This window comes from Hemitrygon akajei, chromosome 18, assembly GCF_048418815.1.
Source record: "Hemitrygon akajei chromosome 18, sHemAka1.3, whole genome shotgun sequence".
Taxonomy (NCBI): domain Eukaryota; kingdom Metazoa; phylum Chordata; class Chondrichthyes; order Myliobatiformes; family Dasyatidae; genus Hemitrygon; species Hemitrygon akajei.
This window is the reverse complement of record NC_133141.1, coordinates 34,718,788-34,746,408: the sequence shown is the minus strand read 5'-3', so window position 1 is coordinate 34,746,408 and position 27,621 is coordinate 34,718,788. Positions and strand designations below refer to the sequence as shown.

The following is a 27,621-nucleotide window of genomic DNA, read 5'->3' as shown; positions in this document are numbered from 1 at the left end:
ATTCTCTCTTGCTTAAATGTGATTTGTCACTTGAGCCCGAATATCGTGGCTTCATGTTGGGATCAGTATGAGACGATGGGGAGATTGCGTTTTGTTTTTGATTGCTCAGGCTGAGAACCAAGACAAAGTTTAAAGGTTTAATGGCTGCTTTTTATTGCACAAATCTGTATTGGTTCAGACGATCTGAAATTGATTTCCCCAGTATTGTGGAGACAGGACAAGTGAATTTCACCTCAACTGTCACCATTACCTGAGGACTCACTCTCAAGGACACAACAACTCATATTCTCAACATTATTTATTGGTAATAGTTTTTTTTGTATTTTCACATTGGTTGATCGTCTGTCTTTCGCTCGTGTGCATTTTTTCCATTGATTCTATTGTATTTCTTCATATCTACTGAGAAATCATGCAAGAAAATGAATTTCAGGATAGCATATGGTGACATATGTAATAAATTAAGATTGAACTTTGAGCATTACTTACAGTGATAGCATAGCTTGCCAATTGGACAAGTTGAATTGAATTACTTACATCCTTCACATACATGGAGTAAAAATTTGTACATTACATCTCCGTCTAAATGTGCAATGTATAGTCATTTATAATAAACAATATGTACATCAGGACAGTCAATATAACATAGAAATACAGTTGTGTCTGCGTGAGTTCATCAGTCTGATGACCTGGTGGAAGAAGCTGTCCTGGAGCCTGTTGGTCCTGGCTTTTATTCTGTGGTACCATTTCCCAGATGGAACAGTTTGTGGTGACTCGGGTCCCCAATGATCCTCTGGGCCCCTTTTTTTTTTTAAAAAAACACACCCGTCTTTGTAAATGTCCTGAATAGTGGGAAGTTCACATCTACAGATGCACCGGTGGCTGTCTGCACCACTCTCTGCAGAGTCCTGAAATTGAGGTTCCCATACCAGGCAGTGATGCAGCCAGTCAGGATGCTCTCAATTGTGCCCTTGTAGAAAGTTCTTAGGATTTGGGGCCCACACCAAACTTCAACCATTTGAGGTTAAAGAGGCGCTGTTGTGCCTTTTTCACCACACCGCTGGTGTGTACAGACCACGTGAGGTCCTCAGTGATGTGGATGCCGAGGAACCTGAAGCTGTTTACCCTCTCAACCCCAGATCCATTGATGTCAATAGGGGTTAGCCTGTCTCCATTCCTCCTGTAATCCACAGCCTGCTGCTTTGTTTTTGTGACATTGAGGGAGAGGCTGTTTTCTTGACACCACTATGACGACTTCTTCTCTGTAAACTGTCTCATTATCATTTGAGATTAGGCTAATCAGTGTAGTGTCGTCAGCAAATTTAAGTAGCAGATTGGGGCCGTGGTTGGCAAAACAGTCATGGGTATACAGAGAGTAAAGGAGGGGGCTACAATTTCACAAAGCTACAATTTGTACATGGAACAAACGATAGCATCTAGCTCCCAAGTCTCCCATTTGTCAAATCAAAAAGTCCCCTGTCTAAACACCACATCTTCAGTCCCAAGGAAGATTTTGTGATTAAAACCACTTTTGTACTTACATCATCTTCAATGTAGTGACCACATTCCTTTGCAATGGTTCTTTTCCCAGCTACCCTAATGGGCAAGTGCTCAGTCTATAGTATCAATCAGTTGCTATAACAACCAAAGTGCACCAGAGAGTGCATTAGGTCCAGGGGACGGACGGACAGACACACACACATCTCCCAATGACAGGGTCCAATTGCATCAAATCCAGCCTTTCTGTATTGAGAATCTTCACCATTTAAAACACACCCAAAGAAAGGCATTCAGAGATTCTAATGGAGTACACCAGATGATCAAACCCAGTTATCAATCCAATGAAGTTACATTTCATGCAAAATTTCAGTTTACAAACACATTTTCCAAGGGTGATTCTTTGGCATGTGACTCGCGTGCCATTCCTCACTTTTAAAAAAACCAAATTAAATCATTTTATAAAAAGACTGCATTATACATTTCACAAGTTTTGGGAATAGACATAATCCATTGATTTCATTAATTGGACATTGTACGGGACTTTATGTACAAACTGTCCAGAAGCAATATTTGAACTTTGGATAATGAGTTGGTCAGAGTTGACCATGGATGTTGCGTCCTGGTTGTCTAGATACACAAGCCTGGGCAGCACGAAATGGAGAGCAAGCTGTTGCCCACGTAGCAAGTTCCCCCTCTCCACGCATCTGATGATTGGAAAGGAACAGCAGAGACCGATACAGTTTGGTACCAGTGGTGTCACAGGAGTTGCCAGTCAGTGCTGAGCCCAATGTAGGACTGCCTCGGGGACTCCAGCTCCAGATTCCCCCACCCCCCTGGGGTTTGCTCCTGAAGCCTTCCCCACGAGTGGGTATAGCTACAGTGGAAGTTTGAGATCAGAGTTTTCCTTCTCCTACACAACCCACCTTTGCCCCTTCTCATCAGTAGTAACAGTTCCACTGGGCTAGTAGCTAAGCCCCATGTGAAAGCCAGGAGCTGGACTTGGTTGTTCGAGGCTATTTGAGGCGCACACCATTGAGAGCATTTAACAAGTAGTGGGAGCTTGTCCCCATTACCAACCCCAGCTAGAACAACCTGGAGGAACCATTTGATAGTGAGGCTTTAAAATAGCTGTGTCATAAACCTAAAAAGTCTGAAGATTTCTGCAACTTGATCGTAAAGAAAAAATATGCACACTTAAAAGACAGTAGCCCTGTTGAATGAGTTTTCCCTTATATTCACTAATTCCTACGAGTTGTGCCCTGACAAATTCATTTATCATTAGCTCTCAAATCCCACAATGCAGTTGTGGAATTCAGATTTAATGACCAACATGGAATTTATTTAAAAAAAGTAGTTACCATATCATGCTTTTCAGCAGGTTTTAGATTGTATGAGCAATTGCTTGAGGTGCCAGATTTGGGACTTTTTGACTGGCTTGAGATAATTGAGTAATCAGGCACTTCATTAAGTTTAAGTGGAGCGGCCATTGTTTGAGTAGGCCAGTGTTAAAGTGAAGAGCTTGAGGCTTTGTGTCAAGAGAGGCAGAGGTGATGGTAAGTTTCCTTTTTTATTGCACACTTAGAGCAGTAGGAATGCTAGCCAGGTCAGTGGTATGCTCCTTTTGTGGGATGTGGGAAGAGGAAAGAGGGGGAGTCCTCCGGTGTCCCTGACGACTACACCTGCAGCTTCTTACAGGCTGCTTTAGGAAACTGGAGTTGGATGACCTTCAGGTTATTCAGGACGCACAGGGGCAGGAGATACAGAGGTAGTTACAACTGAGGTGCAGGACACAGGAGGGGTAGGGGAGACATAGTTGACTGTCAGGGGGTGGTGGGGAGGGTGTATGAAGCTAGCGCAGGACACCCATGTGGTCATTCCCTTCAAATAACAAGTATACCGCTTTGGATACTGTTGGTGGGGGGGGGGGGGGGTTTGACCTGGCAGAATAGTGGTTAGTGGCCATTACAGCTTGTGGTTCAATGCTGAGTCTGTACATCCTCCCCATGTAATGCATGGGTTTTCTCCAGGTTTTCTCCCACAGTCCAAGATGTACCAGTTAGTAGGTTAGTTGGATAGGAGAACAGAGTGGACTACTGGAGAAAGGGAAGGAAAAAGGACACTAGAGGGGGAGATTGGCAGGCAAGAAGAGAAAATAAGAGGGGAGCCAGAGCAGGGAATTAAAGAAGTGGGGGGGGGGGGGGGCAGAAGAGAACAATTACCAGAAGTTAGAGAAATCGATGTTTGTGCTATCAGGGTGAAGGCCAGCCAGACGGAATATGAAGTGTTGTTCCTCCAACCGGAGAGTGGCCTCATCACGGCAGTAGGGGAGACCATGGATATTCCTTTCCATGAATGCTGCCTGACCTGCCGAGTTCCTCCGGAATTTCATGTGTGTTGTTCTGGATTTCCAGTATCTGCAGAATCTCTTTTGTTTACATTGACACACATCAGATTTGCTAAGGATCAAATATGGGATTTTTCCCTGTACATGTGTGCCACATTGATGGGTGGGTTGGGTGCATTCACCCACTGAGCCATCGTGTTGTTGCAGAGAACTTCAAAACTTGCACTGAGGAACGCCAGGTATCAACTTGTTTGGCTGGTTTGTTGTGTAAATGGCTGGGGATATTGTTGACTTAATTTGAGGATACAGTAAGCACCTATGGTATGAAAACCACAAGAATAAATTTTTAAAACTCATTTACAGTCAAAAATAAACACACAAAACTATAACCAGCAACTTGATGCCCTTGTTGATAAATTTCCACCGAACAAGACATACTGTGCTCACTTAATCCAAACTTGGCTTACCTCCATTTTGAAATTATTTTCAGAAACAAATTTAAGATAGCGGCTGCAGATTTATTTTATCAAACCATTGAAATATCGTTCATCCAAATAACTTTGCTCACCTCTGACACCAATGTTGCCAGGCAACAGAACAGAATTCACTGTAACTGCAGCAATGTTTGCACTGGCCAGAGTCAGGCAAAACTTGGACTGCTGGATTTTTGTTCTGTGAAGAAGTGTTTACGCCAGAACCCCTGTGTCAGTATAATTTACCTGGCAAATATTATTCCAGGGTTGACTTTGGATTAAAGCTTGTTTACCAAGGGCCATATTAATGAGAATTCATCATTAGATTCAGATGGCCTCTGCTTTCTGAGGAGGCTGAAGAGAGCTGGACTTTGCACATCCAAACTCGTGTCACTCTACAGATAGATACTGGCGAACATCCCAACAAGCTGCGTTTACAGCAGGCACAAAGGCTCCAGAACAGCTAGTCAAAACTCCCCAATGCATCACCAGCACCAGCCTAGCCACATATACACAGAAAGGTGCTGGAAAAAGGCCAGCAACATCATGAAGGATCACCCAACCTGCTCATGATCTGTTTGCCCCACTCCCGTCAGGTGGTCCACGCCAGGACCACCAGACTCAAAACAGTTACTTTCCCCAAGCAGTCAGGCTGAGCAACACCTCCACCCACTAACTCCACTACTACTTTATTATTTCTTGTCAATCACCTTACGTACAGACACTCCTAAATGCAGCATCACTTTATAAACACAAAATCAATGTATATATGCTTGTATATTTATTGTGTTTTTTTTATTATTAGGTTCTTAATCTTTTGTGTATTTTGTGCTGTGCCAGTTCCAGAGTAAAAATTATCAGAGAGAGACAGAGAGACCAAATGAGAACAAAATCTGCTCTAGGAAGAAGTTGTTGGAGTCTTAAACTGTCAAGTCAGGTGCCCAATTTAGAAAGCCTTGGCTCCAGGGAAATGTCTACTTCTCAGGCATTTGTATAGAGGCAGATGTGGATCATTGACATATGGAACAGGAAGGAAGGGACGTGAGATTCACAAGTTGGTTCCAACCCAATCCTAAATCCAATTTCAAGTTCACTTGAGTTTCATCAACAGCAGGACACCAAGCTTCCAGGTACCAAGGTCATCAGTGGCACCCTTTTACTGCCAACTCAAAAACAAAATACATCAGACTCAGCACAGACTGACGACTAAACCTAGGACATTATTAGCAATATAAATCAGTATCATGGGAGAAAGTTTATTTATCCAACAAACCATTCAGCTGGTAAACCTTTCAGAATTTAATAATATTAGATCCTCAAAGGTATAATCCCCTTTGGGATCATCCACACAGACAACTTCCCATTTATCCCAATGCAGATTCTGACAAGCAGTTATAAAGCATACATTTTTCATTCTGATTACCACTTCACACATAGCCAATCCACATCCAAACCCTTGCTAATAATGTCTCAATTTTAAAAGAACACAATTTCTAAAACCGATCAAATTGGGTACAATGCAGTTACTGTGAAGAACTTAAGAATTCTAGAACTTTAGATCCCAGGCACAACATTTGTCAGTTTGTACAGATTACAGCACTGTTACATAAGATACAAATTCTATACATTAATTCCCCAGTGAAAGCACTGTTTCCTGAAGATGTTACCAGTTAGACTTCCAAAGCTTACCCAGTTACATGCACACACAGATTTTTAAAGAAGAAAATACCTTCAATGAGGAGTTTGTCTTTTAATCAAACCAGAGCTCAATCCACTCTCTGGCATCACACCTAAATGAGGCTTTTCAACTGAAGGAGTCAGGCCTGCACATGCAGGCTCCTCCCAGTCTCCACCCAACTAACAGGAGTCACCTGCCACTTTTTTCCAACTCATCACCTGCAGCCTATTTAACCCACCCAGCTCTCAGCCCCAGTCCTTATTCACTCATATGAACCGCCCAGTCTCTCTACCAGCTGCTCCTAGTCTTCAGTTACCTCGTTGCCTTGTCATATTAAGTATCTGTTCTCTTTCATTTTGTAACCCCTTGTGGCTTATTATTTTGCAGTTGATTATTAAAGTTATCGCTCATCACTAAATCTGTGTTTGGGTCAATCCTCCTCTATATTCTCCGACAGGATGGGCAATTCACCGATTGACCCAGCAGAGATTCCTCGCTTAAGGCAAGTCGTCTGTCGATATGAGCACACAATCCAGAAGCAGTAGGGAACAATTGATCATCTGCTCACCACTCTTCCAAATCTCCGTCTCAATATACCACCCCACAACCGTGAACGGCCTCCCTCCAAGCCCCGGAATCTGGCCCCAAAGCTTCGATGGATCCCCAACCCGAAGCTGCAACTCTCTGTCCCAGTGCGTCTTGCACTACGTGTCGAGCCAAGATTGCCTTCGCTATCTCTCTCTTGAATGGGCGAGCCCTGACCCGGGACAAATAAATGCCCATTTACAACAAATGAGGAGTTCACCACTGAGGTTAGATACTTTGCCAGCATCAAGGCTCGTGCTCGGTGCTGGATTACACCGCAGAATTCAGGACCCTCGTGGCAGAGTGCAGCTGGAATGCGAAAGCACTGCTGGCCCATTACCATCATGGTCTCTTGGCATGCTTGAAAGATGAGCTGTCTACCCGAGAAATGCCCACTGACCTTGAGAGCCTCATCACTCTTGCTCTCTGAACTGACAACTGTCTTGTGGAACGCTCCTCCAGATCATCAGCCAGAACCTCAGTTCCATTCCGAAAACCATTTCAGTCAGCAGGACCCTCATCAGCAATGCCCCCTGAACCCATGCAGTTAGGGAGAGCTCCCTTAACCTCCCCAAGAGCGCGAGCGTCGATGGAGAAACAACCTGTGCACTTACTGGGAAAACAGCACCACCAGGTAGAGACGAGGGACCTTCTGTCTGATAAGCTCCCCCTGGCCTCTCATTCCAGCACCATAGCCCGACTCACTCTCTCTGTCCTCAACACCCCGACAGCTCTATGCACACAGGAGACTCTGGTGTAGCAGGCAACTCTGGACTAGACTTTGTGTATGCAATTTGGACTCCCTCCCTGCCTGTCTCTCAACCCTTCTGCATCACAGCCACCGATGGATGTCCTTTAGGGTCTGGGATGGTCATAGCGTGCATACGAGTATCAGAGAGCACCGTGAGTCTATCCAAATCCACCTGATCGCCTTGCCCAACACTCCTCATCTTGGGTTATCCCTGGCTCTCCACACATGCCCTGGTCATCCGGGTCACTGCTGAGTTGGGGACTCGCCTGTTGGACCACCTGCCTGCAACCTCAGATAAGCTCATCTTGTAAATCTGTGGAGATAGGAAACCCTCAATCTCACCAAACTCCCACTGGAGTACCAGGACCGAGCCATCACCTTCACAACTGTGCAATAACCAGCTCCTCCCAGTCTCTGCCCAAGTAAGAAGTCACCTGCCACTCATTTCCAACTCCTCACCTGCAGCCTGTTTAAACCCAGCTCTCATCCACAGTCCATTGTTCACTCAGCAAACCAGCCATCCTCAACCAGTTGCTTCTAGCCTTCAGTTACCTTGTCAAGTACCTGTTCTGTCGTGTTCTGTGGCCCCTTGTGGCTTATTTTTGTAGTAATCATCTCCGTGTTTGGGTCAAGCCTCCTCAACATTTCCAGACAGAAGGAACATAATAGCATGGGTGGATCCTATCCAAACTCAGGTGCAGAAGTGACTGGAGCCTCAGTTCCCCCTCTACCACTTACTTCACCGTGCTGACTGATAACGGATGTGTCCCCTGCCTCTGCCTCAGCTGTGAGCTGCCAACTCGGCACCGAGCAGGCATCAAGCTGTAGTCCCATTTAGAAATTATGGAACTTAAAGACCACCCAGTATCATCAAGCAGAGAGCTGCCCTATTATTAACACTTCAAAAACACACACATACACACAACCCCATACAAAGATGCTCGCTGCTAAGGATGGCGACCACAATAACCACAAGGCTGCATTTAGTAGATACAACAAATTCTAGCCAGGCTGCACAGTCTGCCCCCAAGAGTTCACTTTATTTTCTCTCTAAGTGCTGATTCAATCACTGAGTCACCCACTATTATCTTGTGGAGCGTGCAGGGGACCCTCCTCCACCGCGTGGCCGTGCAAAGCCTCTGAGTGCGCACAAAAGTGTGAACCCAGACCCTCACCTCCCTCATCTCAGAAAGCATTGAGGTCAAGTTGAGATAGACAGTGAATGCAATGGGCGATGTCACTAGCCACCTCAGAACACACACACTTTTACATTAAAGTGCCTGGAAAGTTTATGATGAGAAAGCTGATGTTTAGATGGGGTTAATTTTCTAAGTTACCTCATGTTTACATCTCAGCGCACTATTAAAAAAGACCTGAAACTGCCTCCAAGAACAACGTAACATTAGGATTAATTTTAAATTTCTGTCTTACAAAGCAAAAAAAAACTTGAGATGGTCCTATGTGCGTCAGCTGTTAAGACCCGTCTACCTGTTAACGGTCTTGAAGTTTGAGCTTTAATGGCAACAACTGGCATTTGCATATCATCTCTAAAACAGTAAAAAAAAACCATCAGACCAACTTGACACGAAGCATAGGGACAAGTTTGATCACATATTGAAAGTTTTATTAGATGTTTCTTAAAAAGGTGGCAGTGGAGTAAATGTACACGAGGTAGAAATTGAGAGAATGAGATGGCATCTCATCCCGAACAAGAGAAAATCCTGCTGAACGGTCTCGGCCAAAACGTCGACTGTTTACTCTTTTCCATAGATGCTGCCAGGCCTGCTGAGCTCCTCCAGCATTGTGTGTGTATATTTATCTATCTCAAGCCTCATTTCCTTTGCTCTGCCAAATCCTCATAGCCCTTAATTCCCGCCCCCTACTTCCACTTTAAATATTTCTAATGAGCTGGACTGCACAACTCTGCAAAACAATTCCAGAGGTTCACTGTTCTCCGCAGGAAGAAATGTGTACATTCCTTGGTCTGGCCTCTTATCATGAAACTACTTCCCTCCTTTGAGATTAATCTAGAGTGAAAACATCTTGCCAGTCATATCCTCTGTTACATAGAGTTCAAAAATCTAAAGAGTTGAGGCTGGATGTGATTCTAGAAACATAGAATAATAGATATAAAAGCATTATGTGTAGCCAGGGCCACTCTCCATATACATGGGCTAGGCAGGGGAATGCATAGTAACAGTAAACCAGCACTCATATTTAAATGATTCTCAAAGGGCACATCAGGGAATATTTGCCGTAGAGTAGCTGCCAACTCCGCTGACTTGTGTCCTGGAATAGCCTTTCTGATAGGCTCTGGCCTGAAGTACTGGCTCTTGGACGATGACCAGAGAGCACAGTCAGTGCCTGGTTTTCAATGCGAATTAGCACCTTTAATAGAGGAGAAAGAAAATTGGACAAGGGCTGGGAATTGATTAAAGTGGAAATGAAACCAGAAAAAGATTCTGGTCAATACGGAGGGAAAAAATAAATTCTGATTTATTAGAATAAAACAAAAATAAATAAAAGCAATTACAAAAGCCAAGAGATTTAAAGTGGAAACCGATAAACAAACAGCATCTCACCATCAAACCCCAGAACTCTCTCAACCCCATGAACACCAGGCTTCTCTCCATTTCTGTAGGCTAAAACTTTACAGAATATACAATATTTGAAGAGGTCCTTCTTTGAAGTCTGAAGGGTTGATTGACTAATTGACCCTGAACTACCACCAAAAGGAACTTCAGATTGGACACACCGATGTACGTTTTGAAATGAAATATCACACTACACCTCCAGAAATGTATACTTAAAACTAAAGGGTAAGCATAATTGAAACCAGACTCCACTACCTGTAGGACCAAACTATATGCATATGCTCTAAATGTCAACGGCTACATCAGCAGAGATTGTAATTGAATCAAGTGATGCAACCAAAAGTAACTTCACTGTGCGACCCCCCTTACCAGTCAGTTCTTAAGACCTGTGTGCATTCACCCTTGCCATCCCAAACCATGCCACAAATGGTGAAGGCTGACAGCTCATGCAACAGGAGATATGTAAATAGGGAGAAGCATGGCCATGAAGGATCTACACACAAATGAGAATTTGCAAAGTTGATGCATGAGCACTGACAGCTAATGCAGGTCACAGGGGTGAGTGATCGGTGCAAGTTAGAATACAGCCAGCCGAGTTTTGAAATGAATAAAGGGACAAGGAGGGGAGACCAGCCACAAAAAGTAAATCAAATCTGAAGGAAACAACGTGCACACAAGGTTTTCAGTGACAGATGAACTGAGGTAGGGTCAAAACAAAACAGCAGCAAGAATGTCCATTACTTTTTCTATTGAGAAATAATTATCAGACATTAATTTATCACAGCTCAAAAACCTAACATTTTCAATGTCCAGGCTCAAATTTAGCGCTCGCAAAGTCTACATCTGAACATGAACTGATCTGCTGTGCATTTCTAGCATTTTATCTTAGTACTGGATTCATTTTATTTTTAATCTAAGATGCCAAAGGTATTGACATCATTGAAGCTCAAAGTTGCAGTAGTATTAGCCCTTAGTACACCAGGTCTTACAGTTCACCAAATTAGGAGTGGAAATTAGTTTGAGTTTTTCCCAACTATTAACAAATACCAGATTGTGACAGATCAGTCTGGTGTTTCCCATCACTATCCACTAATCAGGACTGAACATAGCTAAGTCACCTCCAGAAGACAAATGGTTCACCAAAACTCACTAGCTGGAGCCATCTGTGAACTAGTTTGACAGGAAGTGAGCCTCTGGATGAGTCTTGCAAAGATAAAGCACATCAACAAGTCTTTACTGATGCCCACAGAACAGGCAGCTGGACATCAGAAGTCTACATAGTGACCAGATTTAGAGGGCTTGGGAGGCCATTTATCTGTAGAATGACCAGATTAAAGTTTTACAGTGTCTATTGGAAGGATTCAGCAAAGCAACAAATAGGATGAGACTCCACTGGCATTTTCTTGCTGTTGCCCCAAAGTTACATTCCCTTGTACACTAGTGAGTTTAGGAACAGAAGGACCATTTAGCTACACCATGATGCATTCCATCGTTCATTGAGATCAAGACAGATCTGTTCCCTAATTTCATTCAATTATTTTTGCTTTACATTTGACCACAGCATCTGCAGTATACTTGGTGTTTCTTATTACCCATGATTTAGAGCAAGGCGGCTGCAAGTGAACGGCTGATTTCCAGAGCAAAGGTAGTTTTACTTCTCAGGGTAAAAGAGAGGCAAGACTGCGCAGGCGCGTGAAATAGAGCGTGAAAGGTTTAAAAAGACCACCATATCCAGTGGACAGCGTTCAGAGTGAGAGGCAGCAGAATGATAGGGCTTCGGCTCAACGGGACGAGGCGAGGTAGGTTTTCCTGTGTTCATTGCGGAAAGGAAGTAGTACACGTGTGAGGCCGGTTTTCTATGCTCGATGTCAGATGTGGGAGGTCCTGGAGTCTCCCAGCCTCCCGAACAGCCATATCTGCACCCGATGTGTCAAGCTGCAGCTCCTGAGGGACTGAGTTAGGAAACTGGAGATGCAGCTCGATGACCTTCGTCTGGTCAGGGAGAGCGAGGAGGTGATAGAAAGGAGTTATAGGCAGGTGGTCACACCGGGGCCACGGGAGACAGACAAGTGGGTCACAGTCAGGAGGGGGAAGGGCAAGAGTCAGACACTAGAGAGTACCCCTGTGGCTGTCCCCCTTAACAATAAGTACTCCTGTTAGAGTACTGTTGGGGGGGGGGGGGGGGGCGGGGAGGAACACCTTACCTGGGGGAGGCAACAGTGGCCGTGTTCTGGCACAGAGTCTGGCCCTGTGGCTCAGAAGGGTAGGGAAAAGAAGAGGAAGGCAGTAGTGATAGGGGACTCTATAGACAGGGGTCAGACAGGCGATTCTGTGGACGCAGGAAAGAAGCACAGATGATAGTTTGCCTCCCAGGTGCCAGGGTCCAGGATGTTTCAGATTGCGTCCAAGATATCCTGCAGTGGGAGGGAAAACAGCCAGAGGTTGTGGTACATATTGGTATCAATGACATAAGTAGGAAAAGGTAAGAGGTCCTGAAAACAGACTGCAGGGAGTTGGGAAGGAAGTTGAAAAGCAGGACCACAAAGGTAGTAATCTCGGGAATAGGAACAGAGTGAGGTGGAGGATAAATGTGTGGCTGATGGATTGGAGCAGGAGGCAGGGATTCAGATTTCTGGATCATTGGGACCTCTTCTGGGGCAGGTGTGACCTGTACAAAAAGGACGGATTGCACTTGAATCCCAGGGGGCCCAATATCCTAGCAGGGAGGTTTGCTAAGGCTATTGGGGAGAGTTTAAACTAGAATTTTGGGGGGTAGGAACCGAACTGAAGAGATTGGGGAAGAGGAGGTTGAATCACAAATAGAGAAAGCTTGTAGACAGTGCGAGAGGGAGGATAGGCCAGTGATAGAGAAGGGACGCGCTCAGACGGACAGTTTGAGATGTGTCTATTTTAACGCAAGGAGTATTGTGAACAAAGCGGATGAGCTTAGTGCGTGGATCAGTACTTGGAGATATGATGTGGTGGCCATTACAGAGACTTGGATGGCTCAGGGACAGGAATGGTCACTTCAAGTGCCAGGGTTTAGATGTTTCAGAAAGGACAGGGAGGGAGGCAAAAGAGGTGGGGGCGTGACACTGTTGATCAGAGATGGTGTCACAGCTGCAGAAAAGGTGGACGTCATGGAGGGATTGTCTCTGTGGGTGGAGGTTAGGAACAGAAAGGGGTCAATAACTTTACTGGGTGTTTTTTTTTTATAGACCACCCAATAGTAACAGGGATATCGAGGAGCAGATAGGGAAATAGATCCTGGAAAGGTGTAATAATAACAGAATTGTCGTGATGGGAGATTTTAATTTCCTAAACATCAATTGGCATCTCCCTAGAGCAAGGGGTTTAGATGGGGTGGAGTATGTTAGGTGTGTTCAGGAAGGTTTCCTGACACAATATGTAGATAAGCCTACAAGAGGAGAGGCTGTACTTGATCTGGTATTGGGAAATTAACCTGGTCAGGTGTCAGATCTCTCAGTGGGAGAGCATTTTGGAGATAGTGATTATAATTCTATCTCCTTTACAATAGCATTGGAGAGAGATAGGAACAGACAAGTTAGAAAAGCGTTTAATTGGAGCAAGGGGAATTATCAGGCTATCAGTCAGGAAATTGGAAGCTTAAATTGGAAACAGATGTTCTCAAGGAAAAGTATGGAAGAAATCTGGCAAATGTTCAGTGTATATTTGTGTGGAGTTCTGCATAGGTACATTCCAATGAGACAGGGAGGTTATGGTAGGGTACAGAAACCGTGTAGAAAGCCTGTAATAAATCTAGTCAAGAAGAAAAGGAAAGCTTACAAAAGGTTCAGAGAGCTAGATAACATTAGAGATCTAGAAGATTATAAGGCTAATAGGAAGGAGCTTAAGAAAGAAATTAAGAGAGCCAGAAGGGGCCATGAGAAGGCCTTGGCGGGCAGGACTAAGGAAAACCCCCAAGGCATTCTACAAGTATGTGAAGAGCAAGACGATAAGATGCGAAAGAACAGGAGCTATCAAGTGTGACAGTGGGAAAGTGTATATGGAACCAGAGGAAATAGCAGAGGTACTTAATGAATACTTTACTTCAGTATTCACTATGGAAAAGGATCTTAGTGATTGTAGTGATGACTTGCAACAGACTGAAAAGCTTGAGCATGTAGATATTAAGAGGATGTGCTGGAGCTTTTGGAAAGCATCAAGTTGCACAAGTCACCAGGACCAGATGAGATATACCCCAGGCTACTGTGGGAGGCGAGGGAGGAGATTGCTGAGCCTCTGGTGATGATCTTTGCACCATCAATGGGAACAGGAGAGGTTTCCGAGGATGGGAGGGTTGCGGATGTTGTTCCTTTATCCAAGAAAGGGAGTAGAGATAGCTCAGGAAATTATACACCAGTAAGTCTTACCTCAGTGGTTGGTAAGTTGATGGAGAAGATCCTGAGAGGCAGGATTTAAGAACATTTGGAGAGGTATAATATGATTAGGAGTAGTCAGCATGGCTCTGTCAAGGGCAGGTCGTGCCTTACGAGCCTGATTGAAATTTTTGAGGGTGTGACTAAACACGTTGATGAAGGAAGAGCAGTAGATGTAGTGTATATGGATTTTGGCAAGGCATTTGATAAGGTACCCCATGAAAGGCTTATTGAGAAAGTAAGGAGCCATGAGATCCAAGGGGACATTGCTTTCTGGATTCAGAACTGGCTTGCCACAGAAGGCAAAGAGTGGTTGTAGATGGGTCATACTCTGCATGGAGGTCGGTCACTAGTGGAGTGCCTCAAGGATCTGTTCTGGGACCCTTACTCTTCCTGATTTTTATAAATGACCTGGATGAGGAAGTGGAGGGATGGGTTAGAGAGTTTGCTGATGACACAAAGGTTGGAGGTGTTGTGGATAGTGTGGAGAGCTGTCAGAGGTTACAGCGGGACATTGATTGGATGCAAAACTGGGCTGAGAAGTGGCAGATGGAGTTCAACCCAGATAAGTGTGAGGTGGTTCATTTTGGTAGGTCAAATAGATAGATAGATAGATACTTTATTCATCCCCATGGGGAAATTCAACTTTTTTCCAATGTCCCATACACTTGTTGTAGCAAAACTAATTACATACAATACTTAACTCAGTAAAAAATATGATATGCATCTAAATCACTATCTCAAAAAGCATTAATAATAGCTTTTAAAAAGTTCTTAAGTCCTGGCGGTAGAATTGTAAAGCCTAATGGCATTGGGGAGTATTGACCTCTTCATCCTGTCTGAGGAGCATTGCTTCGATAGTAACCTGTCGCTGAAACTGCTTCTCTGTCTCTGGATGGTGCTATGTAGAGGATGTTCAGAGTTATCCATAATTGACCGTAGCCTACTCAGCGCCCTTCGCTCAGCTACCGATGTTAAACTCTCCAGTACTTTGCCCACGACAGAGCCCGCCTTATGATATGATGGCAGAATATAGCATTAATGGTAAGACTCTTGGCAGTGTGGAGGATCAGAGGGATCTTAGGGTCCGAGTCCATCGGACGCTCAAAGCAGCTGCGCAGGTTGACTATGGTTAAGAAGGCATATGGTGCATTGGCCTTCATCAATCGTAGAATTGAATTTAGGAGCCGAGAGGTAATGTTGCAGCTATATAGGACCCGGGTCAGACCCCACTTGGAGTACTGTGCTCAGTTCTGGTCGCCTCACTACAAGAAGGATGTGGAAGCCATAGAAAGGGTGCAGAGGAGATTTACAAGGATGTTGCCTGGACTGGGGAGCATGCCTTAGGTTGAGTGAACTCAGCCTTTTCTCCCTGGAGCAGAGGATGAGAGGTGACCTGATAGAGGTGTATAAGATGATGAGAGGCATTGATCGTGTGGATAGTCAGAGGCTTTTTCCCCAGGGCTGAAATGGCTAGCACGAGAGGACACAGGTTTAAGGTGCTGGGGAGTAGGTACAGAGGAGATGTCAGGGGAAAGTTGTTTTTTTTAAAACTCAGAGTGGTGAATGTGTGGAATGGGCTACTGGCAATGGTGGTGGAGGCAGATATGATAGTGTCTTTTAAGAGACTTTTGGATAGGTACATGGAGCTTAGAAAAATAGAGGGCTATAGGTAAGCCTAGTAATTTCTAAGGTAGGGACATGTTTGGCACAACTTTGTGGGCTGAAGGGCCTGTATTGTGCTGTAGGTTTTCTATGTTTCTATTTTCTATTTAAAATTAACAACTGACGATGCATCACTTCCTGCTTGTGAAAAAGCATTTCCGATTGCTATAATACATTGCATTTCCCTAACTTAATCCTGAATAGCCTGGCTCTCATTTGGAACCATGCCACTCCCTGTCTCCCTCCTCTAATCCATGATACCCCAACCAGCAGAATATGTTTCTCTCCATTTTCCAGTTGGTTCTCCAAAATATCTTGAAAGCATCATTCTAATTTTCCAAATTCCAGGTAACACAACCCTAGATAGTGAAGTCTCTCCTCATAATTTAACCTATGAGACTCCATGTCAGTTTGGCAAACTTGCACCCTGCTCCCTCCAAGGCTTTGTCTGCAGAGCTGGTCACACTACTCCAGGGATGGAGTAACAAGGGGATTGTATTAGCAGTCTACCTTCTATACGAGACCATAAGATATAGGAGAATTGGACCATTTAGCCAATCAAGTCTGCTCTGCCATTTCACCATTTTCCCTTTCAGCCCCGATTCCTGCCTTCTCCCCATAACCCTTCATGCCCTGACTAATAAAGAATCTATCAACCTCTGCCTTAAATACAAGTAAATCTTAGAGTTTCCCAAAGGTGGCTTCTGATTGGCAGCACCCTGCACTTCCAGTTCAGGGCCTTCCTTCAAATATAGAAAGGCTCACTTTCACAAATGTTTTCTACAGTTAACCAACTCATACCCTCTTTAAGATTATGATTAGCTTTATTTGTCACATGTACATCAAAGCCTTCTGTGAAATGCATCACTTGTGTCAGTGACCACAGTCCGAGGATGTGTCGGGGCAGACTGTGAGCGTCGCCATGCTTCCAATGCCGATATAGCACGCCTACAATTTACGTCTTTGAAATTTGGACGAAACTGGAACTCCTGGAAGAAACCCATGCGATCATGTGAACATGCAAAAAAAAAATCCTTACAGACAACTGGCACTGTAAAGTGTTACACCAGTCATTACACTACTGTTCCTCTTGGCTTACCAGTTGTCAAAACAATTAATATCTTTGACCTATTAAAATGTGCAATTAAGTACACTAGAAACAATTAAATACATTTTTTTGGTTAGCCTATACAAATTGACAAAACTTATCTACCTCCTTCAGAACAGTTTCTCTCCATTGAAAGGGCGGAAATGACCCTACTCAACACCCAGATACCTCAGCGTGTCCATGAGGAATCTAATATCAAAATGCCATAAGACCACAAGATATACGAGCAGAATTAGTGCTTTACAACGCCTCAACGTCACATCCTTGCTTTTATATTCTAGACTTCTTGAAATGAATGCTAACATCACATTTGCCTTCCTCACCACAAACTCAACCTGCAAATTAAACTTTAGGGAATCTTGTACAAGGATTCCCAAATCTCTTTGCATCTCAGATTTTTGAATTTTCTCTCCATTTAGAAAATAGTCAGATACAACACCAGGTCATGTCATCTGCAGAGATTCTCTGATGACTCAGCGATAGTTGAGTGTATAAAGGGAGGGCAGGAGGATGATTGCAGGGCCCTGGTGGAGGACTTTGTCAAATGGTGCAAGCTGAATCATCTGCAGCTCAACATCAGTAAGACAAAGGAGATGGTGATGGACTTTAGGAAGACTAAGCCTGCACTGCTCTTTGTTACTATTGGTGGTGAGGACGTGGATGTGATGAGGACCTACAAGTACCTGGGGGTGCACCTGGATGACACACTTGAGTGGAGCACCAACACAGAGGCTGTGTACAAGATGGGCCAGAGTCACCTCTACTTCCTGAGGAGACTGAGGTCCTTTGGAGTGTGCAGGCCTCTCCTTCACATGTTCTACCAGTCTGTTGTTGCCAGTACAGTCCTCTATGTGGTGGTGTGCTGGGGCAATGGCATCAATGTGGGTGATGCCAACAGGCTCAATAAACTGATTAGAAAGGCTGGCTCTGTGAAAGGAGTCAAACTGGACACGTGAGGTCATGGTAGAACAAAAGACCAGGCACAAAACCTTGGCAATTCTGGACAATGTTTCTCACCCTCTGCATGCCACCTTGGCTGAACAGAGGAGCACTTTTAGTAATAGACTAAGACAACATCACTGCTCCAAAGAGCATTATATGAGGTCATTCTTACCCTCAGCCATTAGGCTCTATAATGAGTCAACTATAGCTGGGGAAGTGATAACCCCCTACTGTTGAGACTGTTATTAACCTCTGTTTACCAGAGCTCTGTTTATACTCTGTTTACCACACCTTGCTATCAAGAACACCCTGTGCAATACTGCCATCATTTCTTATCTGGATGGTGTGAATGTGCACCCATTACTGTATAATATTACAGTAATTCTTGCACTACCATCTTATCAGTGTGAACTTAAAAATCTTGTACATTTTTAAGGTAACTTTTTTATTCTTTCTTACTTCTCTACCAAAATACTGTATGTATATCTGTGCACTTGTAATGCTACTGTGACACTGTAATTTCCTTTGGGATCAATAAAGTAACTCTTGCCATTTAGCTTATTTTCTATCCAGGCTAATATTTTGTAAATACTTCTAAAAGCATTCACTTTAGTTAAATGTCTGAAAGATTTTATGAAATGCCTTTAGGAAGCCCATACAGATAGCATTCATAGATATTTCCTAGACCACTACTTTAGTCACCTTTTTTGAGAAATTCAACCAGGTATGGCCCTTCACAAATCCAAACTAAATGTCAACTGTCAGCAAGCACTTCCCATAAATTATTGGATTGTCCTGGTGACACAAATATTTGATCAAAATAAAATTAAACACAAAGAAAGCTGTAATTCAAAATATACATGATCTGTGCTCGCCAGATACCCCATATCCAGTACCCACCAGTTGTTTGTGTGTGCTTCAGACTTCTTTCCATTTTGTTGTCCATCCCAAGCTAGATCATAGCCTTCAGCAGTTGCCGGAGAAGAAGTCATGAACATCTACAAAAGAGTATTAATGCACACATGAGCTCAAGCTGTGGTCTGGTTTTAGAACTCCAAGGATGATTACTGTTGGACATTATTGGTTTAAAATGATTTAAACCCTCACAAATTGCTCATCCATAATCACCAAATATCTACAACGACACTATTAGATCTTAACATACAAAGACGATGGAAGCAAAGTTCCTTCCTTTAGAGAGTTTATTTCCTTCAAGCCTGCTTAGTGCACATGTCTGAAAATGCAGCTCTTGCAGAGAAGCTAAAATGGTGTTTGCTAAAGACCACAGTTTACAGTGCCAGCGAGCGAGGTTTAATCCCTGCCAGTCTTTAAAGAGTTTTGTACATTTTCCCCCAGAGTGACCATGCAGGTTTCCTCCCACATTCCAAACATGAACGGGTTGGAGTTAGTAAGTTGTGGGCAGAAGCGTGCGGACACTTGTGGGATGCCTCCAGCATTGTGTTGATCATTGACACAAACGACTGTAGATTTCATTGTACAGAAGACAAATAACACTAACCTTTAAAGTTGTGTTAAGTCCTGAACAGCACTGCAAGCTCTGCTGGCTTGGAGGAAAGTAACTTCCTATTGTGTAGGTTCAATTGTACGTTATAACAAACTACCTCCCAGAACATTACCCACAATGAGGCACAGGATAGAATGAGTGATCCCAATGGAAGGGACAAGTGGGACAGCAAACCTTTTAGTCAGATATGCAGAAAGAAGGGTTGTATTAGATTGAGGGGTTTAATCTCACAATTTTTAAAAATCTCATTCATATAGCAATCATCTTGTTTCTGTTTCTAAAAGCACTTCATTCCAAACATATTTCCATCATAATCCTTAACAGCAAAGGAATTCAGCTCCATGGGAAATCCTACCCTCAGTTGTTCAAAAAGCTGACCATGCTACTGCATTCACTGCACCGGATCATTAACTGTCTGAGTATCCTGCACTATACAACACACCTCAGCAGTTTGTTTTACCTGAAGTTTAATTGCATCATCTCCAACACCAAAACTCTGAGTAATAATCTCATTTCCACACGGCAACTACTCGTTGACCCCAGTTTACAGGTGCTAAAATCTTCATCTTGCCAACAAGCGATTGGTCACGACTAGTTCCCTCTAAATGTATTTAATGGGAAGAGCAACATGATCGTTTTTTTTTGAAGCCAAAATGTTCTTTGCCTTCAGGGTTTTCTATGGAGTAACCCTGAGAAATCCTGTTAGTCACAACCAATCCCCATTGTAATAATATTTTTTAATTGAACAAAAAAGGTACTTCATTCCCAGATACAAAAGTGATAGTCATAAAAAAGCTTTTCACACCTTCCTCTATATCGATTTCAATCATCTGACGTAGTAATAATTGAATGTTCCTCACAGGGAGCGACAGTGCTGCCTTTAGCTAATAATCCTCCATCTCCCCTGAAAGGAGCCTCAAAGCTTGATCTACACTGCATTTCTTACAGCGCCACAGAGAGACCAGTTTATGTTTAAAATAAAATCAAAACATTCGTGCATGCACTGCCAAAGCACGTTTCAATAAAAACAAAAAAGGGAAATCTGACCAAAAGCAAGAAAGAAATTTGAAAAAAAAAGACTTTCGGGATTGCAAGAGCAGAGGAAACAGCGAGAAGGTAATTGAACACCCCGGTAAACGTTCAAATGTGAAGGGAACATTTTCATAAAACAACGACAGTTATTCAGTATCCTGTAATTCAGAAATGACACTCATGTGGAAACGATTTTCATCCCGACCACCAGTTGATGGGAAATGTTTGCGAGGCAGAGAGCAGACTTGGTAGAACTTGGAAATCTTCACCATTTATAAAGGAAATGAAAAGAACAGTTAAAGGAGCCGAAAATCTCTCGGCTGAGTGCGGATGTTGTACAGCTATTAGCAGACCCCCATCTCAGATTCTCTTTTACTGCAAAAAAACCTTCACTCTCTACTACATTCAAACGATTAAAAAAAAACAGGTGGATACGTTAAGTTTTTAAAAAGAAATAAAGGAGATATACTACATATAAAGTTCGTTACCTGCATGCCGCTGCAGAGATGAGAGATACGGCTGTTACCACCTCAGATTGACTCTCTCGCCATTCAATAAATAACCCGAACAGTTCCCCCCCCCCATACTCCGTCACAATCAGATCCCAAATATCTCGAATCACAATTTACACACTTATCTCACCAGTGCCCTCCCCAAACCCAACAACAGGACCAGAGAAGGAAAACAAACACAAAACGGACTAACGAGACCGAAACCGTTTCAAGGCGCCCGAGTTTCTAGTAAACAACTTCCTACACGGCTAGGGCTCTATTCTTGCCCCAGACCTACCAACCTCAAAGCTTGTCTCTCCCCTCAGAGAACAGGCATATACAACTCCTCGCTGATGGGCACAGAAATTGTCAGAATGTTTTTACTTGTTGACATTTTTAAAAAGAGGCAAATTGGCCCTTGGGATGTCTTGAAACTGCTTTAAAACTTTTGATTGGACAATTGGGAAAGCTGGTATCTTAAAGGGGAAGATAGGCTACTTTGCCACTTTTTATGAATAGGCTTCCAACACACATGGTTCATTCGAGGTTTGTTTACTTGTCACATGCGACTCATTTCGAAAGTGCAATTCTCTTTGGAGAGAGACACAAAGTTCAATCATTTAAAAAAAACACAGAACTCCGCGGTATCTGTGGAGACAAAGAGATGGGGGACGTTTCGAGAAGATTGAGGGAGGGTTAAGGCAAGTGATAAGTGACCAGTAGGGTGATGATGGGCAGATGGAGCCAGGTTTGTGGGGGGGGGGGGGGAGGGAGAGGAGGGATGAATGTTGATACAGAGGCAGTTAGGAGATAGGTTGAAACAAAAAAGCAGGTGGGGTCGAAGACAGAAGAAACCCTGGTGATGGGCACATGGACCCAGGTGGGGGAGAGTGATGAGTCTTGGGAAGAAGGGGGAGGGGAGACTTGGATAAACTGAACAAAAGGAGAGAGCGCAGACTAAAAGAACAACTTCTATTCCACTTGGGCAGCCTGCAACCCGATGAGTGAGTGGGAGGGGTGAGACAGGGGCTGGCAGGCAATAGGTGGAATTGAGTGAAGTAGGGTGGGGTAAGATGGCCAGATAGGAAGTTTGAAACAGAGGCTGGTGGGTGATGGGTGGAAACAGATAAGGAAGCAGCAAAAGGGAAGAGTGAGGAGGTAGAGACAGAGGCTGGAAGGTCATGTGGAACCAGATAAGGGAGGGATGGAGCTAGATGGGGAAGAGGTAGGCCATGGAGAAGAAACCCAGGTGGATGGGTGGAGTGGTGGTGTACATGTAGAGCCGGGGGGGGGAGTGGGGGGAGAGGTATCTAGGTAATAGGGAGAAGGGAAAAGGTGAACAAAGGGAGAGAGAACCTAAGCAGGCCAGAAGTAGGAAAGGAACACTGGGAGTGAAACTGAAAAATTGGCAACATTGAATTTTTTGGGTTCTTCTAGGTTGTGTCTGGATTCTCCATGGCAGAGGAGAAAGCTGAAGATGGATAGGTTAGTGTGGGAACGAGATGGGGAGTTGAAATGAAATGTAATCAGAAGCTCAAGACAGCCGCTGTGGACAGTGTGCAGATGCTCTGCAGAACAGTTGCCAAGTCTACACTCGGCCTTGCCATTGTAGAGGGAGCTACGTCGCAAACACCAGGTTACAGGAAATGCACTTGAATCTCTGCATCACCTTGTCTAGGTCCCTCAACAGTGATGAAGGAGGGACAAGTGTTGCGGTGGAATATACCAGGGTCGAGCAGGGGTGGTTGGCGGAAATGAGTGGATCAGGGAGCGATGGTGAGAGCAGTTCCTATGGAAAGCAGAAAGTGGGGGGGGGGAGTGCAGAAGAGTAGGGGTGACTAGGGGTGACTGGGGGTAAAATCCTTTTGGATTGGATTTGGTGGAAATAGTGAAGAGTGATGTTGGGTGAAAGATGCTTTCTCTGTTAACATGCAGACTAAAAGAACAACACCTCCTATTCCGCTTGGGCAGCCTACAACCCAATGCAACGAATATTGAAATTTCCAGTTTCTTTGTTTCTGTGTTTCTTTCTCACTCCTACCAATTCACCATAGTTCTTCTCTTATAGAGTCATAAAACTATACAGGACAGAAACAAGCCCTCTGGCACAACTTATACCCCCGGTTCTCTCTGTTTTCCAGTACTCTTCAGCACTCTACCATTTACTGTGTAGGTCCTGCCCTAGTTTACATAGTAGGTAGCTGTCAATCCCAGGGGGTTTGTGCCTCTGGTGGACTGCGTCCTCTCCGGGGCTGATCCTCTCGGAGACAGGAAGTGAACGATAGGCTTTTATTAGCAGCAAAAAGGGAGCACAACATCTGGTCTGTGGGAGGAACCACAGGAGCAGTCAGCAGAGGGGCGTGTCCAGACAGGTATACGTAGTTTACCACAGGGGCACAAGCCTGGGTGAGAGGATTTGAAGAACCAGCTGTTGCCCATGCAGCGGGCTCCCCCTCTCCACGTCACTGATGTTGCCCAAGGGAAGGGCAAGCGGCGATACAGCTTGGCACCGGTGTCGTCACAGGGGTTGCCAGAATAAAGTAGTAAACAGCATCAAACTGTCTTAGGGACCCAAACAACTTGGTACTTTTATTTTGATTACTTATCAACTTCTGTTATTTTGCCCATGAAGAACATCTTCATAGCTTATCAAAGGAATTTAACTGACCTATCTATGCTCAGCACTTTATAGAGCACTGCCTGCTGTGCATATCTGAGGTAACAGGAATATCTCTACATGGTACACTCAACTGATGTAAAAGTAGATTCAATTATATAACTTGTTACATTTGCTTTGAGAAAAATACTTTTTCCCCATCTAAAAGACTGGCAGTACCGGGTGCATTGTAACAGCGCTGTCTCTCTGCGAGTCATTCCCTCACTGTTATGTCTCCATCAGTGTGACATTTCCTCATCACTGCCCCTTCAAAGGGTTGCTCTTCCTCAGTATTACCTAACTGATAGAGTGACAGTCCTTTAGTAGTGCACTGTAGTGTCTCCCTAGACAGAGTTTTTCGAATACAGTCGGATTGTATAGAGTGCCTGAAGGAATGGTGAAGTGCTGGGGAGCTAGCACTATATGTTTGTAAAAGAGCCACAGTCATTTATTCAAGTGAGGTTCATTTTCCTGTACTTGACAGGATAATAATTTGATCTCAGAAAACAGTGACTTTCTCTAGATATAAAAGGAGCCATGGCAATCTGAGCAACAATAATAACACCAACTGTTCAGCTCTTGGAAACAATAGTTACCTTACAGTCATTCTAAGTGTTTAGATGGGTGGGATGTAGTTGTGCTAGGTGAGGGAGAGTTGTTGGGTCAGAAAAACACCTTCACGACTTAATTTTGCAAGTAAAGATATTAAATGGTGCTTCCACCCAATCCCCTGTTATGTTTGTGCTTTTTTAATTTTGTCATCTGTGAAAACATTGACTTGTCCATTGCTGCCCTTCCACAGGTACAATCATACTTGCTTTTTTGTCGGAAAAGATTATTCTTCCAATCTGAGCAGCAATAATGAGATTTGCTCAGATATTGAACAATTGGAGATCTTGCAGCTGCTGCCTATCTTGTCTACAGCCAACGTTCAAACCTCCATGCACCTTAGAAAAAATGGGGTATGAGTCATGGCTCTGCGTGAGCAGAAATATAGGATGTTCAACCCCCTCCCGAGCCCAGAGTAGATATCAGCGAATATAAACGTAAGATCCTGCAGATGCTGGAAATCTGAAATAAAAACAGAAAATACTAGAGTTGCTCTGCAGACAACATCTGTTGAAAAAGAAGCAGAGTTAACATTTCTGGCCTTTCATCAGAACTGGAAAAGAGAAAACAGCATCTTTTAATTTGCAGATAGTGGAAGGAGCAAAGGGAATGTCTATTATAGGGTGACAAGCAAGATCATGGATATGACAGAAATGCTGTTGGCCCCAGTGATAATGTGTCCAGAGGAGCTAATGTAGGAATTGGAAGAGAGACCTCCAGCCCCATGTAATTAGTGGCATCATCGGTAATAAAATACTCTCTTGGGATAAATGAGATCAAATAGATTACTGTTTTTCTACAAACTGAACCTGTATAGGCTCTTAACTAGTCACCTTTCAGGAGTTTCCCAGGAATCACTTTTGAATTTTTTATCAGAGTGCTGAGTAATGTACCTGATTGTTGAGTACAAAGGAGAATGTCATCTCCAACCAAAGCCCACTGATATAATTACACCAGGTAATGCTGTCATAGTACTGTGCAAGATGAAAGGAAAACTATTTGGTTAATGAGTCTTTTTGTTGCTATTGTGAAATCAAATTTTGGTGTATATCTATAATCCCTTGGTAGCTGCTTCATTATAGAAATGGAACTTTTTGTCATTACAGAAGTGCATGAAAAGTTCAAAGGAGGTACTAAGAAATCACTAACAATCCTATCAACTGACTCTTTGGGCAAGAGGCCGCATCAAGAGCTACGCTGAACACCTACGCTCTGTCCGCCTGAAAAAGCAGGATCTCCCAGTGGCCACACATTTTAATTCCACGTCCCATTCCCATTCTGATATGTCTATCTATTGTCAAAATGAATCCAAACTCAGGTTGGAGGAACAACACCTTATATACCGGCTGGGTAGCCTCCAACCTGATGGCATGAACATTGACTTCTCTAACTTCCGTTAATGCCCCTCCTCCCCTTCTTACCCCATCCCTGACATATTTAGTTGTTTGCCTGTTCTCCATCTCCCTCTGGTGCTCCCCCCTCCTTTCTTTCTCCTGAGGCCTCCCGTCCCATGATCCTTTCCCTTCTCCAGCTCTGTATCACTTTCGCTAATCACCTTTCCAGCTCTTAGCTTCATCCCAACCCCTCCGGTCTTCTTCTATCATTTCCCCCTCCCCCCACTACTTTCAAATCTCTTACTATCTCTCCTTTCGGTTAGTCCTGACGAAGGGTCTCGGCCCGAAACATCGACAGCACTTCTCCCTATAGATGCTGCCTGGCCTGCTGTGTTCCACCAGCATTTTGTGTGTGTTGTTGCATCAAGAGCTTCCAGTTTTTCCTCGCTGTGTCTCACTTCACAGACGTGGGTTTTTTTCTATTTCTTCATTCCCCTTTCCTCTGCCTCCCCAGATTGAATACAAACTATCTGGGCATTGTTCAATCCAATTTTGACTTCACCCGGAGTAGATGACACTGGAGCTCATTTGGGGTGAAATCAAGTTGGGCACTTCCATGTGCTGATGCAGAGTTTCAACCCCACAATGTCAACACTGATGCTGCTCGACCTGCTGAGCTCCTGCGGCAGGCAGTGAATCCATGTTCTATTCATATTAGTGTGCCAAGCAGTTTCCCTGTATCAGGTGTACACCAAATGATGTCAAATTCTACCTGTGCCAAATTAACGTGGAATAGAAAGCTCTGAGTAGCTGTCCTGGGATAGTGTGAGTCAAATTGCTAATGAGAAATTCTTGCTTTGTATATTTAAAGCTGACATTAGGAGAGCTGCTTTGGCATCTTCAGAACTGATTAAAACAGGCTGCTTTTCTAATTCCACAGGGTGTGCTGCAACGAAGAGTGGGTGTTTTTCTCGGCATGTAGGTACTGAGATACTTATTCAATGGATGCCTCAGTGATGTGCTGCCTGCACTCCGTCAGTGGCAAGTCATCGTAGCTATGGCCGGCTACTAGGATGCATCAGGGACCTCAGAGCAGGAGGTAAAGACGTGCCTCAGTGATTCAAGTAACAGGATTGCAGCAGTTCAAGATGGCAGCACATTCCACTTTGATCTATCTTCTGTTATAACATATCTTCTGTCATAAACTGAGCCTGTGAATCTTCATTCACAGTTCATTCCGTTTCTCTGAGGCTGTTATGTAATATTCTGCACAAAGACCTTCAGCTACGCTCGCGTAGGTCAACATCACATTGACTCTCAACTCCCTCACCAAGCAGCAGTATCAGATCTCTTCTGTGTCTCGCGTCTCACAAGCTGCTCCTCACTTGCACACCAGAGCATCATTTGCAAATAAATTGTTTGAGTTAGGAACAGGAAAAACATGGTGAATACCAGGTTTCCAGGAAGCACTCATGATGCTCTTATCCGGAGGGAGTCCACACTCTGGATATTGCCTGTTGCACTGGATTGGTTGCCAAGGTACTGATGCACCATCAATAACTCTGAGACGTGGGTTAAGGTAGGCTTTTATTGGCTGGAAGAAAGCACAAGCAGCAAGTGACCATCACACAACATCCTGGAGACTGAGGAAGGGTCTGTGGCTCCAATCGCCTTTATACCGGGGTCTGTGGGAGGAGCCACAGGAGCAGTCAGCAGGGTATATGTAGTTCACCACAGGTACAAAAGCCACCCTCTACTTCCCTGGCTTCTCACAGCAGTGCCTCAATCAACCACAGCAGCTGAGCACAGATACAACAAGAGACATGCAAGTAACCAAGTAGATGGATGTCAGCATAAACATAATAATTTCTCTTTTTAAAAACTCTTTCAATGGGTGTGGGCTTCAGGGCTGTTGCAACACTTAGTTGCTTGCCTCT

General features: G+C 44.0%; 1 protein-coding gene across 3 annotated transcripts in view; it reads right to left on the bottom strand.

Annotated features, from left to right (window-relative positions):
- Positions 1-21,515, bottom strand: part of avil (advillin) — a 100,047-nt gene extending 78,532 nt beyond the window's left edge. For 2 of the 3 annotated variants that reach the window (XM_073071353.1, XM_073071357.1), the window contains exons 1-2: positions 21,388-21,515; positions 18,938-19,035 (exon numbers count right to left, since the gene is read on the bottom strand). The gene's annotated coding sequence lies outside the window, so the exon portion shown is untranslated. Of the gene's footprint in view, positions 1-18,937; positions 19,036-21,082; positions 21,241-21,387 lie in introns of those variants that run through there. The other variant, XM_073071354.1, reaches the window with a different exon arrangement.
- Positions 21,516-27,621: the final 6,106 nt, after the last annotated feature.